Source organism: Oryx dammah, unplaced genomic scaffold (genome assembly GCF_014754425.2).
Source record: "Oryx dammah isolate SB20612 unplaced genomic scaffold, SCBI_Odam_1.1 HiC_scaffold_10, whole genome shotgun sequence".
Taxonomy (NCBI): domain Eukaryota; kingdom Metazoa; phylum Chordata; class Mammalia; order Artiodactyla; family Bovidae; genus Oryx; species Oryx dammah.
In genome coordinates, this window is record NW_024070194.1 from 42018483 (window position 1) to 42025067 (window position 6585).

The 6585-nt window shown below is 47.3% G+C and overlaps 1 non-coding gene across 1 annotated transcript; it reads right to left on the bottom strand.

The window, feature by feature from the left end:
- Positions 1–3873: 3873 nt before the first annotated feature.
- On the bottom strand, positions 3874–4087 carry LOC120869613. Its single transcript, XR_005722583.1, has one exon. It is a non-coding gene; the product is annotated as a small nucleolar RNA U3 (small nucleolar RNA).
- Positions 4088–6585: the final 2498 nt, after the last annotated feature.

Sequence of the window (6585 nt, forward strand, 5' to 3'; positions counted from 1 at the left end):
TTTTTTTTTGCATTTTTGCATATCCCCTTAACATCTGGCTAAATGAAGACACATGGTTTCTCATTTCTGTTTCTGCATTCATTCTGTTGTGTTATGTTATTTCTGTGGCAGTATGTGAAGAAAAGCTGTTCTTATATAGATCATTGTTGGGAAAGGAAGGTGTGTTTTAAGAGCCTTTACAGATCTTTGTGGATATTCTTTTTTGACGCAATGACAAATCCTAATAAAATGTAGTTTCTTAGAGGTAAGTTCGGAGAAGGCAATGGTACCCCACTCTAGTACTCTTGCCTGGAAAGTCCCATGGACAGAGGAGCCTGGTAGGCTGTAGTCCATGGGGTTGCTAAGAGTCAGACACGACTAAGCGACTTCACTTTCACTTTTCACTTTCATGCATTGGAGAAGGAAATGGTAACCCACTCCAGTGTTCTTGCCTGGAGAATCCCAGGGATGGGGGAGCCGGGTGGGCTGCCATCTATGGAGTTGCACAGAGTTGGACATGACTGAAGCAACTTAGCAGCAGCAGCAGAGGTAAGTTGCAATGTGACTTCCAGGAAACTTGGCATATTTTTATGTTCATGAAATTTCCCTATTAAATAAAAGTGGGAGCCATTCCATTTTGATTATGCTAAAGGTGTGAGGCTGGGGGTCTGGAGGTATGTATCATGAAGATCTTCTCTGTTGCTGCTTTGCTCAGTATCTCCCTTTGCCATGCCAAACTCAAATTTTGTTAAATGCTTTATTGATCAAATTGAGATGTGAAATCAGTTGGGAAGAGTTCATTTCATCAGCCTCTCATTTCATTTCCCCAATAGTTTATAAATTACAACTACTTTAGGGGCAGAGCCTTTCAGAACTTTACCTGGAAATTGCTGATTTCCTTAATTCTGAAAGAGCTTATTGCAGCTCCATGAAGAGAACATGAAAAACCAACCCCCCCCTTTTTTTTTTACATGAACTGAAATGTTCTCTGGGCAGTAATGGAGCATGTGAGTGATGCCCAGAAGACAATGAAGGTAAATATAATTGTACAATGAGCCGTGGCCTTCACGTGTGCTCTTTGTGCGGGAGACAGCTGTTCTCGAGCACCTGCCTGGGACTTGCATATACTGCATCCTCCAGCCTCTGCCTGGACCTGGCTGCACATGACGGAGGTGGGGACTGTGTTCCATTCCCCTCCTCCCCATCCCCTCCCACTTCTATCTTTATTATTTTTTTTTCCACTTCTATCTTTAGATTACCTTGGTGACTGTGTGCAGATGCATGTGATAATGGGGCTGTGAGCTCCATTTCCAACCCTGCCTTTGAGATGTGTCAAAGCAGCATCATGAAGCCCAAGGGAAAGAAATTTAAGAGTGGCCATCCATCCCATCTCAGAACATTTCATGCCTTCTTGTGCCACGTGCGTGTGTGCATGCTAAGTTGCTTCAGTTGTGTCTGACTCTTGGCGACCCCATGGACTGTGGCCCACCAGGCTCCTCTGCCCATGGGGATTCTCCAGGCAATAATCCTGGAGTGGGATCCCAGGGGATCTTCCTGATCCAGGGGTTGAACCTGGATCTCTTTTGCCTCCTGCCTTGTGCCACAGGAGATAGCAAACCTGGTCACTCTCAGGCTCCTGTTGACTTGGCCTCGCTTCTTCATCAACAAGTAAAGCCTGTATAAAGTCACTGCTCACTGAGAGGATTTGGCAAATGGCTTTTCCAGCTGTCTTCCCACCTGGAGGTCAGAATTTCCTTCAACATTCAGCAAAGCCCTCTTTCCAGCGGTCTTGAACAATATAGCAATCACGCAGTCTTTCTTTCTCCAAAGATCACAGAATCTTTTTACCTCACTCTGATTTGTTTCCAGGAAGTAGATCTCTCCGTTTGTATGGTTTTAGTTCCTGGGGGATATGCTTGCACAGCTCGGTAGATGACCCTCCTTGTAGAGATGCCTTCTGAAAATGACTAATGCACCCCTGAATGGCTTATCAGCTCTTTGCTACCCCTGAACTTGTGCAGATTTGTGAGAGACACGTTTACCTTAAAATGCAGTGAACACAAGTCTGTTTACTTTGGGTTCAGGCCAAGAAATTAATCTGACTTATTTGCAGGTAAAATAACTTCAAGTTCAGACCAATAAAGGTCTATTTTAAGTCCTTTTGTCTTTGAAATGTAGAGATGTGACTTAGTGTTCTTTGCTTGGGTACTTTTTGAACTTGAGGAGGCCATTTTGCCAGCAGATATTCCCAAGGGAAAGGGCCAGACACTGAAACTCCAGGCCTGAGCCTTAAAGGTTGGAGTTCACGGGTCAGTGTGTGCTTGGGCCTACGTACCCCTGTGTTTGGGAAAAGATCCCTATTGATAATTAACATCTCCCCCAAAGATATTTCCAGGAAAAACAGCTATTATTGAGCAACAGAGGCTAGTCTAAATTCGAAAAATTGTTTTTGCTGTGCTTTTCTGAGAAGAGCCAAATTGTCAATAGGACTGCCCTCAGAGGGCACTGATCAATACGTCCTCCAAAGGTGGGGGACAGTCCCCCTCAGGAGGTGAGGCTGGGACAGATGGGGGCTGGAGAAGGGTGTCTGCAGGAGCACTTGGGAGTATGTGGGTTGGTTTTGGGTTTCACCTCTTGCATTTACTGGTTATCTGGAGATGTAGCATTTTAATTTAAGGAGTCTCATTGAGCATCTTCTATGTGTTAAGAGAGACTATTTAAGACTCTTGACCCAAATATGCATCTTGAGGGAAGGGGTAGGGACCCAAGAAACCAAGGAAAGATTCTGGAAAGATGAAACCTCTAGGTTGAGTCCCAAAAGGTGAAAGTTGGTTAGCACTATACGTGGTGCCTGGGATCAGTTTTCCTGAAGGCAGATACTGAACCAGGAATGACAGGTGCAAAGGCCCTGTGGTAGACCTCCACCTGGTGCATTTGAGGGGCAGGTAGGAGGCCAGTGGGCCAACCTGCACAGGGATTCTCCCCATGGAAACTCAGTGGGTGGGGCACTTAGTGGTCAGGATGCCAGCCCTTACCTGGAACCAGAGTGCTGTTTTGCTTCAAACCAAACAGTCAAGTCCCTGTTGTTCATGGTTATTTGACAATGCTCCTGCCCCCTGTTCTTAGCTGCAGGACCTGCTGTTTGGGAGGCTCCTCTGATCTGCTGAGCTGGACATGCCTTTGGCCCCTTGCTGGGTTCTGTTTCTCCTACAGCATCTCTCCATGTTCAACACTGTATCCATATGCTCACTCACCCGCTCATCTTCCGTCTCCTCTCTTAGCAGGGGTGTGGCCTTGGCCACGCTGTATGCTCTGCTTGGGATGCACTGTGGAATGAATGAATGGACTAAGCAGGGAAGGAACGAGTGAATGAATGGGATATTGAGCCCAGCACCTGCTGCCAGGAGGTCCCTGTGGGTGGAGCCTTTCTTGGCATCAGATTCAAAGGTGGTCTGTGCAAGGTCCGCCACAAAACCTCAGCCTGATTTGGGGTTCACCTTCCTGTTGGGAACTGTTTCCCTTCATTTTGGGTCTTCCTCGGGCCTGTGAGGTGGAGATTTTCTTCCTCTCACAATTTTCCCTTCCTTCTCTCCTGGTCTTTGTTCCGCAGAGCTTGGAGCTCCATCCCTGCAGTGGACTGTCAGTCATGATTGATGCCGGGTGACTGGCTCCTGCTGATGTCTTTGTGCTGGTGTTTAGTTAGCAGGTTTAAGTTTCATTTAATCCCGAGGGAAGGTCCTGGATGCAGGCTGGAGCCCCCTGCCCAGCCCTGAGGCTTGATTTGCTTCGGATAGGTACTGAGATCTTGGATTCTTACTGAAGCGGCTGGGCCCACCCACCTGGCTGCCGCTTTCTCTCTTTTTTTTTTTTTTTTGATTTTTTTTTTTTTTTGAAACCACTCAGATGGTGTCCTCTCCCTCTTACTCTCCCAAAGGAAGAGAAGAACGATCATCAATGGCCAATGGCAGCAGCAGAAGCAGCACCAAGGACCGGCTTCACGCTCAGGAGAGAACACTGCACCTCCTCCTCGTGGTTTCGGGTGCTCTACACGATCAGAGAAACTTCTCTAGTAACAAACTATAGAAATGATCCCTGAAAGTATACTCTTTTAGGCAATCTGGTGAAACTCCTTTAGCATCTGTTCACCTCCCGATGGCCTAGCGACCTCTTCTTGCAAACAGCCTCCTGCTAGGTCCACCAACTGCTTCCCACCATCGGGGGCAGGCTGCGGGGGAGACACACTCCCCTCTTCTAAGGAGTTATATGACCAAATTGACATACTTCCTGATGGCTCAGACGGTAAAGCGTCTTGCTTACAATGCAGGAGACCTGGGTTCGATCCCTGAGTCAGGAAGATCCTCTGGAGAAGGAAATGGCAACTCACTCCAGTACTCTTGCCTGGAAAATACTATGGACAGAGAAGCATGGTGGGCTACAGTCCACTGGGTCACAAACAGTCGGACACTACTGAGTGACTTCACTTTCACTTTCACCTTTATTAAATGACCTCGGACAGTGACCAGAGGTTTAGATCCCTGGGCTGTGTAGACAGACCTTCCAGGAGTTTTCTAAAGAAGCAGGCATGGCAGCTGCAAGCCTTGATGTCAGCTGCAAAACATCTTGATGGCTCAGCACTGACGACCAATTCAGTTTCTAAAAATCACCCACAGTCTGAAAGATGGGGCAGCAGGCCTCCAGCTCTGACCATGGAAAGCCTGCCTAGGACCTGTCAGGTTCATCTAGCGTTAAATATAACTGATTGTTTCATTCTCTTTTTCACCAAGAAAAGGATGTGTTCCTGTAGAAAACTGGCCTTATAGAGAATACAAAGAGACAAAAATAGAATTTAAACTACTCCCCTTAGGGGAAAACCACTGTAAACATCTCATGGTCACAGGCTGCCATCTTACACTGACGTGTCGAGATGACCTCCCTTGGAGCATCCTTGCTGGGCGCCCGTAGAAAGCATCTACTGGGCACAGAGGCACAATTTCCTTTCATGCATCTCAGAAGAGGCTATGTGGAGAGGGAATGGAAGAGTTGAGGGGGAACAGAAGGAGGCAGCCTTCAGAAGGGAGCTCACTCGTAAGCAAAGAGTCCACCTACCAAAGCAGATGACGTGGGTTCAATCCCTGGGCCAGGAAGATCGCACATGCCACAGATCAACTAAGGCCAGGCACCACAGCTACTGAGTTTGTGCTCTAGAGCCTGGGAACCACAACTACTGAGCCCATGTGCTGCAACTACTGAAGCTTATGTGTCCTAGATCCCATGCTCTGCAACTAAAGAAGCCACTGCAAGGAGAATCCAGTGCATTGCAACTAGAGAGTAGCCTCCATTCTCTGCAACTTAGGGAAAGACTGCACAGCAACGAGGACACAGCATAGCCAAAAAGAATAAAAATAAATAAAATTATTTTTAAATAGAGAAGTAAAGAGAGAGAGCAGGTGAGGGAGCCTCATGTGTGGATGGGGCTGAGACAGGGCATGGACAGGCAGGTGTCATCGGGCAGAAGGGGGCTGCTGGAGCCTGCCTGGCCTGCTCACGGGCATTCTGTCACTGGACACCACTGGGTCTCCTTTGGCCCTGAGCATGCAGCAGGGAGTGTTTGCAGATCCAAAGGGCCCTTTGTGTAACAGCACAGAGGTGACCAACTGCAACCCTGGGGCCAGAGAGTGACCGTAGGCACTTTTAAACTAGCAATATCAAATTGCTTTTAAAATGTCAGTTTCATCCATTGCTAGTGCCTAAGCATACACGGAATTTGCATGCTAGCTAACTTAGCTTGGGGTTGAGGTAGGAAAGAGTAGATTTCTGGGCAGGAAGGACCTTTAAGTCAGGTGCTGTGATTGTCTACATCACATCCCCACATAATAGAGAAAACTGCCTTTTATCTCACAACCACTGCCTGTTAAATTCCTCGGACTAAATGGGGGTTCTACTGATTCTGTTCTGCCAACTGTGATAATGCGTGTAAGTTCAGGCTGGAGAATATTTAATTTCTTTCTACAATAGATGAGGAGAATATGAACTTGCAGGCCAACAGACAAAAGCAGAAGAAACAAACAAAATGTCAAAAAGCTGGCCACCACATGTAGGACAGGACCTTGAGAGGTCGGTGACATTGGAAAGGGGATGGCTAAAATACCACTGTACTCTGGTGACCCTCTCCCCCTCAGGTGCCCAAACCTTCACTGAAACCTGATTCATCATCAGGTGCTTTGCATCAGCGGGTTTTAGAAAGTGGACACGGACAAAGGGAACATATCATCCTATTTGGATGAGACTTGGATGAGATTCCTGACACCAGGAATCAGAACTGGCGACTGGAGGCAGAGTCCCCCTGAGGACATGAGCCATCAGGAATATGAGGAGGAAACAGCAGGAGGGCTTAGACTCCCCCAGAGTGTGAGATGGAGACTGGATGTGATTTGACTTGTGTTCATGAGTCTGGAAGATACCACCTGACCTTCGGCTGTGCAGTTGCTGAAGCTCAGAGCCCGATATACACTCTAGAATCAGGACACTGGCTAAAAGCAAAATGTGGTCCTTCTCAACCTCAATGCCAAACCCATGGTTCATCCAGATGAATGCTATTTGTGCAGG